Consider the following 14,558-nt stretch of genomic DNA (forward strand, 5'->3'; position numbering starts at 1 on the left):
GCAATTACAGATTTCCAAACCATGGTTGAATGTAGGTCTCTTGGAAGGTTCAAAATAGTCTTCTCTTTGCAACACATCCTTAGTTGTTGGGTTTTTTAAAAAAACAACTACTTTCAATACATATTTAACATTTAAAAAACAAAAATAAAACTGCACCAGCTAATGATATCCCTAGAGTCAACCTGGTTCAGTGTTTTGTAGTATATATGCAGAACTTTCAGTAATTCTGTTTTCAATTACTTTGCAAAAAAGTACTGCACAAGTTGCTTACATGAGCATATTTCCACTTAAAGGTGATAGTCATGGAATAATTTACTTCCTTGTTGCACCACAACCAAATATTCTAATCCTAATCTGTTCCTTTTCCTGCATTGCCACCATATTTCCTTGCGTACCTTCTTAGCATCACATTTTGTGCACAGCAATTTTGGGGGGATTATTAAATACTGCATCGGCTTCTGCACCTCAACTTTTCCTAATGGAAGTGGCTTGATTATTTATTTAACTGAAGCATTATTTCCCACTCTTCAGCCAAAAAAAGGCTCCCAGTTTATTTTTTACACAGAGTAACAATAAAATAATACCTGTTCTCAGTTTTGCAGTCTGAATGACACAACAGAAAAGAAGAATGGATGGGGACGGGAGGGAGAGGGAAAGTGAGTGGATGGGGCTTTAAGTCTTTTCTCCTGTTTCCCAACTCATGTGCCCTATAGAAAAAACCTCTGGAAATTATTGTACGGAATACATTTAATTCTTCATAATTTCGCTTTCCACAGATAATAGTATCACAGGATGTTAGATGTTGCAACACAGTGTCGGGCAGAGACTAATTTATCATGGGTGAAATCATTAAGCCCAGGGGCTTACCTGGGACCAAGGGCGCCAGCTCCATGCCCAAAAAACATGGAGGCAAAGCACGGAGCTGAGTGCGGCTCAGCTCCAGTGGTGGCTCCTTCTCTTCCTTCTCTTCCTCTTGCCGTGAATGAAAAGTGAGTGATTTGCTTGTGCGTGGTAAGCTATGGTTTATGGCTTACAGCAGAGCTTTCCAAACTTTTAATATCGGTGACACACTTTTTAGACATGCATCATTTCACGACACAGTAATTTAGTTTTACTAGCAAACTAGAGATTAAGCCAACTCCTTTCAAGCCCTGGGAGGAGTGTGGGGAACATTCCCGCAACACACCTACACACTGCAGCTGACACACTAACAAGTCATGACACGCAGTTTGGAAAGTTCTGGCTTACAGCTTCATGAAAACAGCCAAAGAAAAGCACGTGAATTGCAGAAATAATTTTCCCCAGTTAAAAGCCAATATCAGGCAGCAGAACAAGAAAAGACCTCTGCCTAAGGCTTTCGAGATCTGTCATTAGACAGGAGAGACCATTTGGGGCTACATAAACCAATGATGTAAGACATATATTGCAGTCTGTAGGGTTTCTTCAGAGTACTAGTTTTAAATGGGAAGATAAAATACAGATAAAATATAAACAATTTCCAACAGAGTTCTATCATAGTTATATTATTAAAAAGCCATTTGTTGAAGGAGGTTTTACATTCTGCATGATGATAATAATTTTCACTTATGGTATCAGCATTCAGCATTATGGATCAGGTTTAAGGTGCTGGTTTTAACCTTTAAAGCCCTATACGGCCTAGGACCCTCGTACCTACGGGACCACCTCTCCTGGTATGCCCCACAGAGAAACTTACGGTCTTCAAATAAAAACATCTTGAAGGTCCCAGGCCACAGAGAAGTCAGAAGAGACTAGGGCCCTGCGGGACTTGACATCTTTCCGCAGGGCCTGCAAGACAGAGCTGTTCCGCCAGGCCTTTGGCCAGGGCACAGCCTGACTCCCTCCCTCGGCAATCTTCGCGGAGCTCTGGCCCAATGGTGGCCAGTGGCTTGAATTTAATTAATTTTATAATGAATGATTTTAGAGTGTTGTTTGTGTTGTACTTTTGTATTGTTTTATTGTTGTTAGCCGCCGTGAGCCCGGCTTTGGCTGGGGAGGGCGGGATATAAATAAAATTTATTATTTATTATTATTATTATTATTTGAATTGTTCATTACACACATACACAAATATATTATCAAGGAAAACTACTGCAATCAATAATCACAGTCCAGTTGATTATACCACGGTAGTCATATGAAAATATTTTAACCTCAGTTATTTCATAAGCAGGTGTATGTGAATTTTCATCATATCAAAAGGCAACCAAATACACTATTACTGAATAAATGATGTATAGATTACTGAAGAAGCTTGTGGATGTAATCTCAGAGCCTCGGTCAATACCAAATCCCTCTTTTTTAATGTTTTGTAATCTCCTCTAGGAAGGCATCACCCAAATTTTCAGTCTGGCTTGGAAGTGTATAGCAGAAACACACAGTAAGGTCACTGCTGTTTCCCTCCCCTACAATTTTTACTCATGTACTCTGAATCAGCCTTCCATGCCCCAGGCCATGGACCTCTTCACAAGTATAAATTTCCTTTACATATAGTGCTATAGATAGTCTCCTCGGTGTGGAACATCTCAAATCAGAACCATTTCTCCCTCAGTCAAATCCTATCCTAATCCCTACCTCACATTTCAAATCAAGTCCTATCTCTGTCCCTGTCAAACTCCAGCTCTTTCTTTCTCTATCCCTAATTTAAGAAACTCCCTCAGAAACTGCTCATTTTATTCTCTCCCCTGCCCCCTGCTCTGGCTAGCTGTCTTGGTAGCTTAATCAGAGAGAGGCTCCAGCACTCTGGTGGAATTTCTGAGGGACTGCATCACTGGACACTGGTCTGGCTCTGCTGTCTGCCACACCATCTCTTACCAGAAGTCCTTCCTCAAGGAAGTGGAGACCTTGTCAGTAAGGCATGAGACAATCTCAAGGTTGTGGGTTCAAGCCCCACATTGAGCAAAAGGGTGCCTGCATTCCAGGGGGTGGACTAAATGACCCTCGTGGTCCCTTTCAACTCTACAATTCTATGATTCTATGAAGCCAAACTTTCATGAAAACAACACCTGTGCGGCCAGTGATTTACTTCCAGTATTCACCTCTATCTTCCTGGTCCACAACCTTCAGCAGGAAGGAGTGATGAAGAAACCCACTTGTGCCCCAAAACCCTTCAGCTTCCTGCCCACAGTCTCATAGTCCTATACTATGGTAGTTCAAGCCATAATACATGTGAAGGACATGCTCACAGGCATGATCACAAATCAAGTTTAGGAAAGTTAAGCATGATAAACCAGATTTGAAACTTCAGATTTACAATAAATGACTCCAATCCACAAAAAGTCTAAACCAGGCTTCCTCAACCTCGGCCCTTCAGATGTTTTGAGACCCAGCATCCCTGTCCACTGGCCCTGCTAGCTAGGGATCATGGGAGTTTTAGGCCAAAAACATCTGGAGGGCCGAGGTTGAGGAAGCTTGCTCTAAACCTTCCAATACTTCTCGATGACTAGGTTTTTATTTTATTTGCTCCACACTAAAATACATGTTTCTGCCAGCATCAGTTATGACAGCAAAAAAAAAATCTTTTCACATTCATTAATTACATTCTTTCATTTTTCATTGTTAATAAATTAAGAAATTATAAATAGGAAAAACAAAAAAAGACAGTAAAACTTTAGCAGAGGGGTTACTAATCACTGAGCCCTGATGACATATTTAATATGATACGGTCGGGCACAATGCAAAGTAAACTGCCTGGAGAGTACTGATATGGATACTTAAACTCTATAAAATTATTACTTCTTACAGTATCATCAAAAATTGTAATTGAATTTCTTCCTGGATAAAATTATTATGCACTCCCACAGAGCCAAAATGCATGTTCTGTCGTAGAAGGAGTTGGTATTGACAAAGTCTTAAGATTAACGCATTTTAGTGTCAATTGTCTGCTATATTTTCCCAAGGAAAACAAGTAACACCCCTTCTGACTAAGACAAACTTTCAACTTTAGAAGTACAAGAGACAACAATTAGATACAAGAGGCAAATGAAAAAAATGTTATGTGGCATTTTCATTTGGAGGAACAGGAAAAGAACAAATTACAATTTCCTGCCTTGTTTTACCTAAAATAAAATGCACTATATGTGAAATATCCAAATAATAACTCATTTTAGAACACATGACACTAATATGGGCTAGTATTAAAAATGCCTTGCCATGTTGCAGGTTGTGGAGCTTCTTCTTCCTCAGTGCTTGATTTCCAGCTGAAATATGTGTACATGTATAGACACATCCACCAGCTCTGTATTAAATCTGAGACACGTGGTAAATGGGAGGGTGATCTCTGTGGTATCTGTTCTCAACAGAGTAGAGCAGAGTTCCCACCAGGTGCAACAGGGTGGATGGGGGACCACACAAAATACCTTATGGTGCTCCATAAGCCAGTCATAAAAAAGTACTGTTTTAAGCTGTGCTACTGCCCTTGTGTCCCATTTTTTGAGGTTGAAATAAACCCTTTTTTGGCAAATGCCTTCCACAGGTATGGAGAATGTGTAGGAGGGGAAGTGAAACAGCATCTACTGACCCACCTCAACATGTTTGGAGCAACGTCTGAAAAAAAGACAAATGCTCTCTACATTATCACAAATGCTGAACATTCAAAGATTCCCATCTGGGTGAAGAACCTATGGCAGGTTCTGTTTTCACATATCACATCCATCAGATAGATATTGGGGAACTCATGGATGACAGTCAATGTGGGATTAAAGGTAGAGGTAAAGGTATATCGACCTTGCCGATCAGAGGATCGGCAGTTCGAATCTGCGTGAAGGAGTGAGTTCCCATTGCTCTGTCCCAACTTTTGCCAACCTAGCAGTTTGAAAGCATACCAGTGCATGCAGATAAATAGGTACTGCTGTGACAGGAAGGTAAACAATGTTTTCGTGTCCTCTGGCACTTGTTATGGTGTTCCATGTGCCAGAAGCAGTTTAAGTAAGATCCCATGGACAGTAATACTAAAAGGAAAGGGAGTTCATGATGGCTGGGAGTTTGTTAAGAGGGAGATAGTAAAAGCACAACTTCAGGCAATACCAATGAGACGGAAACATAGAAGGTGCCTAAAGAAGCCAGGGTGGCTATCTAAAGAACTTTTAACTGAGTTAAGATTAAAAAAGGATGTGTACAAAAAATGGAAAAGGGGGGAAACCACCAAAGAGGAATTCAAACAAATAGCCAGCACATGTAGACACAAAGTCAGAAAAGCTAAAGCACAGAATGAACTCAGGCTTGCTAGAGAGGTTAAAAGCAACAAAAAAGGCTTTTATGGGTATGTCCGTAGCAAATGGAAGAACAAAGAAACAGTGGGGTCACTCAGAAGAGAAGATGGTGAAATGCAAACAGGGGACACAGAAAGGGCTGAACTCCTCAATGCCTTCTTTGCGTCAGTCTTCTCCGATAAAGAAAACAATGCCCGACCTGAAGAATTTGGAGCAAATGATTCAGCAGAGGAAACACAGCCCAGAATAACTAAGGAGATAGTACAAGAATACTTGGCTAGTTTAGATGTATTCAAGTCTCCAGGGCCAGATGAACTGCATCCAAGAGTATTAAAAGAACTGGCAGATGTGATCTCAGAACCACTGGCAGTCATCTTTGAGAATTCCTAGAGAACAGGCGAAGTCCCGGCAGACTGGAGGAGGGCAAATGTTGTCCCTATTTTCAAAAAGGGGAAAAGAGAGGACCCAAATAATTATCGCCCAGTCAGTCTGACATCAATACCAGGGAAGATTCTGGAGCAGATCATTAAGCAAACAGTCTGTGAGCACCTAGAAAGGAATGCTGTGATCACCAATAGTCAGCATGGATTTCTGAAAAATAAGTCATGTCAGACTAACCTGATCTCGTTTTTTGACAGAATTACAAGCCTGGTAGATGAAGGGAACGCAGTGGATGTAGCCTACCTTGATTTCAGCAAGGCATTTGACAAGGTGCCCCGTGATATTCTTGTAAAGAAGCTGGTAAAATGCGGTCTTGACTATGCTACCACTCAGTGGATTTGTAACTGGCTGACTGACCGAACCCAAAGGGTGCTCATCAATGGTTCCTCTTCATCCTGGAGAAGAGTGACTAGTGGGGTGCCACAGGGTTCTGTCTTGGGCCCGGTCTTATTCAACATCTTTATCAACGACTTGGATGATGGACTCAAGGGCATCCTGATCAAATTTGCAGATGACACCAAACTGGGAGGGGTGGCTAACACCCCAGAGGACAGGATCACACTTCAAAACGACCTTGACAGATTAGAGAACTGGGCCAAAACAAACAAAATGAACTTTAACAGGGAGAAATGTAAAGTATTGCACTTGGGCAAAAAAAATGAGAGGCACAAATACAAGATGGGTGACACCTGGCTTGAGAGCAGTACATGTGAAAAGGATCTAGGAGTCTTGGTTGACCACAAACTTGACATGAGCCAACAGTGTGACGCGGCAGCTAAAAAAGCCAATGCAATTCTGGGCTGCATCAATAGGAGTATAGCATCTAGATCAAGGGAAGTAATAGTGCCACTGTATTCTGCTCTGGTCAGACCTCACCTGGAGTACTGTGTCCAGTTCTGGGCACCACAGTTCAAGAAGGATACTGACAAACTGGAACGTGTCCAGAGGAGGGCAACCAAAATGGTCAAAGGCCTGGAAACGATGCCTTATGAGGAACGGCTAAGGGAGCTGGGCATGTTTAGCCTGGAGAAGAGGAGGTTAAGGGGTGATATGATAGCCATGTTCAAATATATAAAAGGATGTCATATAGAGGAGGGAGAAAGGTTGTTTTCTGCTGCTCCAGAGAAGCGGACACGGACCAATGGGTCCAAACTACAAGAAAGAAGATTCCACCTAAACATTAGGAAGAACTTCCTGACAGTAAGAGCTGTTCGACAGTGGAATTTGCTGCCAAGGAATGTGGTGGAGTCTCCTTCTTTGGAGGTCTTTAAGCAGAGGCTTGACAACCATATGTCAGGAGTGCTCTGATGGTGTTTCCTGCTTGGCAGGGGGTTGGACTCGATGGCCCTTGTGGTCTATTCCAACTCTATGATTCTATGATTCTAAGTCATGCTGGCCACATGACCAGGAAAGCTGTCTGCGGACAAACGCTGGCTCCCTCAGCCTCAGTGAGATGAGTGTTGCCTTTGACTGCACTTAACTATACAGGGGTCCTTTACCTTTAAAGGTAGAGTCCCCTTCAATGTGTTTGCTGCACAAGAGGAGACAGTTAATTTGAAAAGGGCTCTAGTGACCAACTGAGTGGTCCCCTAGTGAGCATAACTATTATGAAAGGGTTTGAACCCTGGTTTTCCCCATCTTAGTAGGACACTCTACATACCACATCAGATTTCTCAGTAGGACCAAAAGTAAGGTGCAAAGTGGGTCCCCCCCTCCAAGGCCTCTCTTTCATGATGCCAGAAGTGCTTAGGCCCTGGTGCTCTGAAGCTGACAGGAATATTAGCACACCAGGGCCTGATTGCAATCCCAGACTGGTGTCTGAATGCTTACAAACTGAAATCATTATTCTTCATAGAAACAATTTAGTTATAAAACAGAACCCACAGACACAGTCCTCCATTATTATAGCCTACTACTGCATTTAAAGTTTAAAGTAACTGATGAGTTTTATATTTGTTTAAAAATATTCCATAACATACAGTGCTGGAAGACCCATACAAAGTTCAAAATGTTTACCCTTGCAGGCACTATATAAAAATATGTGTGTTTGTGTGCACATGTATATATAATTTCTGGCTATCCTAGAGCAGCACGCTTATTAAACAAATGGTTTGCTGCAGTGACCTAATAAAAGTGGTAACAATCACATGTGGGGTTTTTAATACACATATAACTCTCTCTTTTAATAATCAAATTGTCAAAGCGTTCTTGCAGTTTGGAAAAGGTTGGTTGGGAAATGTAGAAAGTTAAAATGAGCTTTTTACCTGAATATTGAAATCATTCATAATTCTACACTAAGCCTGCAAATTACGGAGGTTACATTCCACAGATCACATCTAAAGTCAAAATTGTGTAAAGTCAAAACCTATTGGATTAAATGGGAGATGGGATTGCCAGTGTCTTTCATCCCAGAACCCTGCCTGTTTTATTTTATTTTTAAAAAATGCTATGCACATAAGACTGAATGCACACAAGTTAAATATTCGTAAGTTGCAGGCTTAATGCATTTGGAAAATCTGCATGACATTGGTGAGATGCCAAGAAAAGGGTAAAGCAGTTTCCAAAATATAAAGACAGCAATCTTTCAAATGTTATTTTTATGAATGAAGCTAGTGCTATAAAACTATGAAAGCTATGGAATAATAAAAACTGTGTTTTTGCAATAGTGCTTGTGCTTTACTTGATTTCACCAGATTAGCATATTTATGAGGTTACTTGCAGAGCCTCAAGGTTTAACCCACAAATCAAAAGGTTTTTATCAGCGGGAGTAATAGATTACATGGAAGTCTGTGGCCTATCATATCCCAAAGGTATCTGCCTTTCATAACATTTATGTTTCTAGTGCTACTCTGTAGAAATCCCATTTTGTGATCTTTGCGTGGCACCAATTTCATCTGTACTTTGTTGAACATCCAAACCAAGTTTCCCTCAGCAGATCATACAGGCTCATTCTTGTAGCACCTGCCTTTGTCTTGATCAGCCATTGATAATACCATCAAAAACAGAGATGCTCGCAGTCTCTCTCGTTGGCATAGTCAGGATATTTCAATCAAATGAGAACCAAAAGTCTATTTTATATAAACATTATGACCACCATACTCATCTTGTAAATCCAGTGAAACTATTTTGATAAGGAAACCTTCATGCTGGACAGACAAGTTTCCATTAGTACAGCTCAGTGCTGGCCTTACTATTAAGAAGAGTGAGGCAACTGTGCCAGGCAGTTAATTTAAGGTGCCATGAAAGGGAAGCTTTTTATTATTATTAAAAATAATATTTGCAAATGAAACAACAAAGTAAAATACACCATAAAAATAGTCATAAAGGCAAGGAGAATAAAAGTACATGCTTTTTTAAAGTTAAAAAATGAATAACATAAAATATATTCTATAGTGGGATACAAGTTTCATATTTAAACAAAATTTATCAATTATTCATAAACCTCACCAGATAAAATAATATTTAGTAGCAATGTGACAACCATGAAATTGCTTGGTCATATAAATCACAAACAGCCCCCAAACAGATCCAATGTCTGAGGGGTCCATGCTGCCCCTGGCGACATGTATCTCATGGGTCAGTTATTCAGAGACAGCAATAAACACAACTTTTGAAAACCCTAAGTCCAAAGAGTAACAAGCTGCATCCTTCAATTCTTGAGAAATCACCAAATGAGCGGCGACCAGAAGATATAAAATTCCTGACAAATAATATTGACATTAGCACCATCAAAAATGAATAAAAGACGTAATTTCGGATCCAAAGTGACCTGTTTTCCAATAACAATACTAATTTCTGTTACAACAGGGCAGGAGTTAAGAGTTCAACAACATCTGGAGGGCCATAGCTTCCTCATACCTGTCATATGAAACAAATTTACTTACTATTAATCATTCCAAATCTAAAGTTCTAATTTTTTCCAGGAGTCGTAAATTGTATAGGTGGGAACTCGAGGGGAAGCCAATTGAACAAGTCTACAAATTTCAATATCTAGGAATTTACTTCCAGCATAATATGGGATGGAAAGCGCATATCACATACTTACAAAATAAGGGCAAAGCCCTTATCTACGCTCTATTACGCTTTTTCTTTACAGAGGGGGCTATGCATGTTCCTTCTGCCTTAAAAGTTTATAGTGCAAAAGTGGTTGCAACTATGGCCTATGCGGTCCCTTTATGGGGCGCTTTTGTAAACCTCATGCCTCTGGTGACATTGCAAAATCTTTTTCTCAGACGCCTTTTGAAACTACCCTCCTGTGTAAGCAACTCGGCTATTCGCTTAGAACTTAAGACCCCCTCCTTAGAGATCCTGATGTGGAGACATGCCTTTAATTACTGGCTGTCCCTTTGGCATAAATTGCCCAATTACCATCTTATTCAGTGCCTTTGGAGGGATGAATTTACCAGCCCATGGGCAACAAAAATCCATTCCAAACTGTTGTCTTATGGAATCTCTCCTTCCGATATACTAAATTTAGATCTAATTACAGCAAAAAAGGTCATCAAACAAAGATTGGAGGTTGATTTGCAACAAAATCTTACTACAGGTGGAGGTACATGTTCCCCGATAAATCAGGGCATTACATTTATGTCCCAGATACCTCGATATCTGTCTACCTTATCGGTTGCGTCGCATAGATTCGCTTTTGTTAGAGCCAGATTTAATGTGTTCCCCTCAAATGTGCTGAGCAATAGATTTTCTAACAGTAAAACCTCTGTTTTATGCGAATGTGACAACAAATCAATAGAATCCCTTTATCATATCTTGTTTAATTGTCCTTTATATATTGTACCCCGATCAAGGATTCTGAGTTCAATCATTTTGGAAACTGTTGCTAAACCACCTGAATTACATCTAGCCTATCTACTCCAGCACGTTGACTCTTATAGAACATTGCAGGTTGCCAGATTCCTGAATTCAGTTCTTTCATATAAAAGACTTCATGGAATGCTGCATGACTATTAAAAATCTAGTAAACTCTATCCACCATCTTTATATTCAAGGCCACAATATGGTACATCTAGAGATTGTATGTAATGTGAAGGAGATTATGCGTTGAAATATTTTAGTTGATATTTTAGAATGTAAAACGCTATTTTATTTATTGATTGGTTTTACCTTGTGGGCTTATAGCCGAATAAAGTATTATCTATCTATCTATACCTGTCATACAGGATCTTGCACAGACCACTGCATCCAGCTGTCATCAACAGCACCATACATTTGATAAACAATGAGTGTGGGGAAGCAGGTTATATTATCATGTCACCTGGAATTTTGTAAAGCAAGTCTTAATCTATGTGAGAGATTGGGTCTTATTTTACAGTAGAAGTGTGGCATACAGCTAGAGAACATGAGAGAAGACTCAGGAGAACAAAGGTAACCTTCTATTCCTCTGGATGAAGTGAGGAATAGTAAAAAAAGCAACGTCCACAGCAGCATTTCCTTATGAGATGGGAAACGATAGGTCACTCAAAAGTTTGGGATGGTTACATGGGTTGCTAGCATCCTAGAGGAAAAGCCTAGGAGATGGTGAACAGCAATGGTTGCTGACTGTTCCTAAAATGCTATCTTCTTTTACTCCTTTCTCTCACTACTTTGAAATAGGCTTATGGAAAAAAACAGCCTGATAGCAGGATAATGATCTGGCTGTGTACTCCAAACCAGTCCTTCCTTTAAAGGATCGCTGTGTGGATAGTTGAGAGCATTCTCCTCAGCTTATCATACTCAAGAAAAGTCATTCACAATTTAATTCTAGTTTACTTGCCTGCATCTTTTCTTGCAAAGCATGGCAAACTGCTCCCTCTGCTAGTCTTATAATCCCATGGTAAACAAACACTGTACTTAAATAAGGGTGAACGCTAGAACAAGTACCGTACTTTAAATTTATTTACATGTATGCCTGAATGTTACTGCCTTTTATTTGAGAACCCTGGCATTTTCTTATGTTCCTTAATTCATAAAGAGGTGGGAATATTTTATGTAGCCCCTTAGGGGAAATGTCAAAAACATTAACTTGAGAGTCTGGTAACCTGAGATGCTCTTCTTAACATAACCTCTGATTGAAAGATGCCAGAACATCACCACAGCAATTCAAGGAATTGTAATATAGCACTTCATCGCGCTTCACACATATTCATAACAGTCCCATTGAAATTCCAGAAGTGTATTTTCAGTACTTCTACAAGATATGGAGTTCTCTCTTTGTAACTAAGGGGGATTTATATTCATGCTTAATAGTCCCTTCATGATATGATTTTTTCCCCACACATGGATTTATTCTGTTTGCAAGCTGCTGTTTTAATTAAGGTAACCATTTGCTATTTTCACAGCAAAATCCATGGCCTGAATGATGGGATCTTGTTGAGGGAAAAGGATGTACTTCCAGTGTCCAAGAACTGCAGGCTTTCAAGTTGCAAAACCTCTCAGTCAGGAATGGGGAAACACGCTTTATTGATCTGTGACTGCAGACACTTGCTCCCAAGTATACCTGTGGTTTATTTAGGGTCAACTGCCTGTACTATAGGAATATGGGGTGAAACAGTGAAACATAAAATGGGAGGGGTCATGACTTCCATTCCAAGAGCTATGAGGTCTGCTTCACAGCTGTAAGGAAGGATGCAGCATGGATCATGATGTTTCATTATAGCACAAAGCCAAATGACTACCCATGCATTCACGCCCAATTTGTGACATACATAATCAGAAAATATAGGAACAGGGTGTTTTCAATTTTTGCATTTTCCCATAAACGTAATAAAATGCATTTTTCTTTCAATTCAAAAGTTTAACAGTTGTATGCAGTGAAGTCATCCCATTAGCACAAGGTCTTCTGCCTGTACAATGCGGCTTCCTTTTCCTCTCTTCTTCCTGTGCACCCTTTCAAACAAACACTCAAATCTGTTTTGTGGGCACCCTCAACCTTCTGGAGTAGTTCAAGGGGGCATGTAAGAAGAGTAGAGGAAGAGGAAGTCCCATTGCAAAGATAGAAATCCTTGTGGTAACAGGACAAATTTGTTGGCTACAATTCTACATTTTAAATACAAGCAACCTCCCATTTACATGGGGGTTATGTTCTGAGGCAACGTGAGCATCAGTGAAATCACATGTATTTGAAACACCATTGAAAAAGACTGCAGACACGCTGCTCCACCCTCACCATTTTGTGATATTTTTTGACATTTTTGGGTCACTTTCTGGTTTGGAGTGATGTGTGTATGTGTGGCCATGCACATACTGAACACATATAAATGGGGTGGGGGGTTGCCTTATATTATTTACTGGTTGTACAGTCCGTTGAAAACCATTAGCATTAGCTTTTCAGTTCTTAGTGTCTGTACTCTCAGAAGAAAGACCTACATTTTGCCAAAGCATCTTGTTCATTACAAGTATTCTCCCTGTGAGACCTATGTAATTTGAACCTTCCAGAACCCTATGATATATAAACAGTAGTAACTTTCCTTCCTTGCCATATTAAAATCCCACAAACCAAAACACTTCTCTACAAGCCATGCACTTCCTTGAAAATCAATTATTTCTACCTACAGCCTTAATGGAAAATGCATCCTATGAAAAGCAAACTATTTACATATCACAGTGCTACACATCAACACACCAATTATTTCTGCACATTTGTTTACATTTCCCAAAGCATCAGAATCTTCTAAAGGAAAAACTATTTATTTTCACTTCTGCTTACATTCAATAATTATTGATCATTTTTCTCATTTCTCATTTTGTGTTTTGGGGGGGCAGGGGAGCAAATACGCAAATGTCAAAAAAGAAAATGGAACGTTGGCTATGAATCATATTCATATATATTCAATTAAAAAAAACCTTAGATGCCCTTTCTTTTTATGACCTAAAAGACCCAGAGAAAGGCTTCAGTGTTTTCCCCCCTACAGTGTATTTCATATTCTTGCATCACTCCTCCCCTATACATGGTTAGACAACCCTGAAAAGACTTTGAGCATTTTTTACTTTGAGCATTTTTTACACCCCAACATGAATCAAAGACATCAGAACTCAGGTACATTTGCAGGTCAATCATTTGATTACAATATTATATAGTGGACTTAGAGAAGATCTTGCATATCTAGTAAGATTAGAATACCGTGGTACCTCGGTTTATGAACTTAATCCGTTACGGAAGTCTGTTTTTAAACCGAAACTGTTCCCTAATGAGGCCTCCCACTGCCGGTGCTCTTCCACCATTTGGATTCCGTTCTTAGACCAACCAGGACATTACTTCTGGTTTTGTGGAGTTTGTAAACCGAATCCTTTGTAAACAGGGCTGTTCTTAAACTGAGGTACCACTGTATGTTGATGCATGTACTAGTTATATGAAATACATTAGTATCCATTAGTATTTAGCAATACTTTCTTTCCAAAACAAGGTATGTACTAAAAACAAAAGAATTACCGTAATTCTAGTTGTAACATACTGTATTATGGATAAAGAAAGAGTTGACACCAAAATAATGTGCTTTGGACCCTTATATTGCACATCCTTAAAGGTAAAGGTAAAGGTACCCCTGCCCGTATGGGCCAGTCTTGACAGACTCTAGGGTTGTGCGCTCATCTCACTCTATAGGCCGGGACCCAGCGCTGTCCGCAGACACTTCCGGGTCACGTGGCCAGCGTGACAAGCTGCATCTGGCGAGCCAGCGCAGCACATGGAACGCCGTTTACCTTCCCGCTGGTAAGCGGTCCCTATTTATCTACTTGCACCCGGGGGTGCTTTCGAACTGCTAGGTTGTCAGGCGCTGGGACCGAACGACAGGAGCGCACCCCGCCGCGGGGATTCGAACCGCCAACCATGCGATCGGCAAGTCCTAGGCGCTGAGGTTTTACCCACAGCGCCACCCGCGTCCCCTTTATTGCACATCC

The 14,558-nt window shown here is 40.3% G+C and overlaps 1 protein-coding gene across 3 annotated transcripts in view; it reads right to left on the reverse strand.

Annotated features, from left to right (window-relative positions):
• The window catches only part of ATRNL1 (attractin like 1), a 498,126-nt gene that overhangs the window by 245,673 nt on the left and 237,895 nt on the right, over positions 1-14,558 (reverse strand). The window lies entirely within an intron of this gene.

This window comes from Podarcis raffonei, chromosome 5 (assembly GCF_027172205.1).
Source record: "Podarcis raffonei isolate rPodRaf1 chromosome 5, rPodRaf1.pri, whole genome shotgun sequence".
NCBI lineage: Eukaryota > Metazoa > Chordata > Lepidosauria > Squamata > Lacertidae > Podarcis > Podarcis raffonei.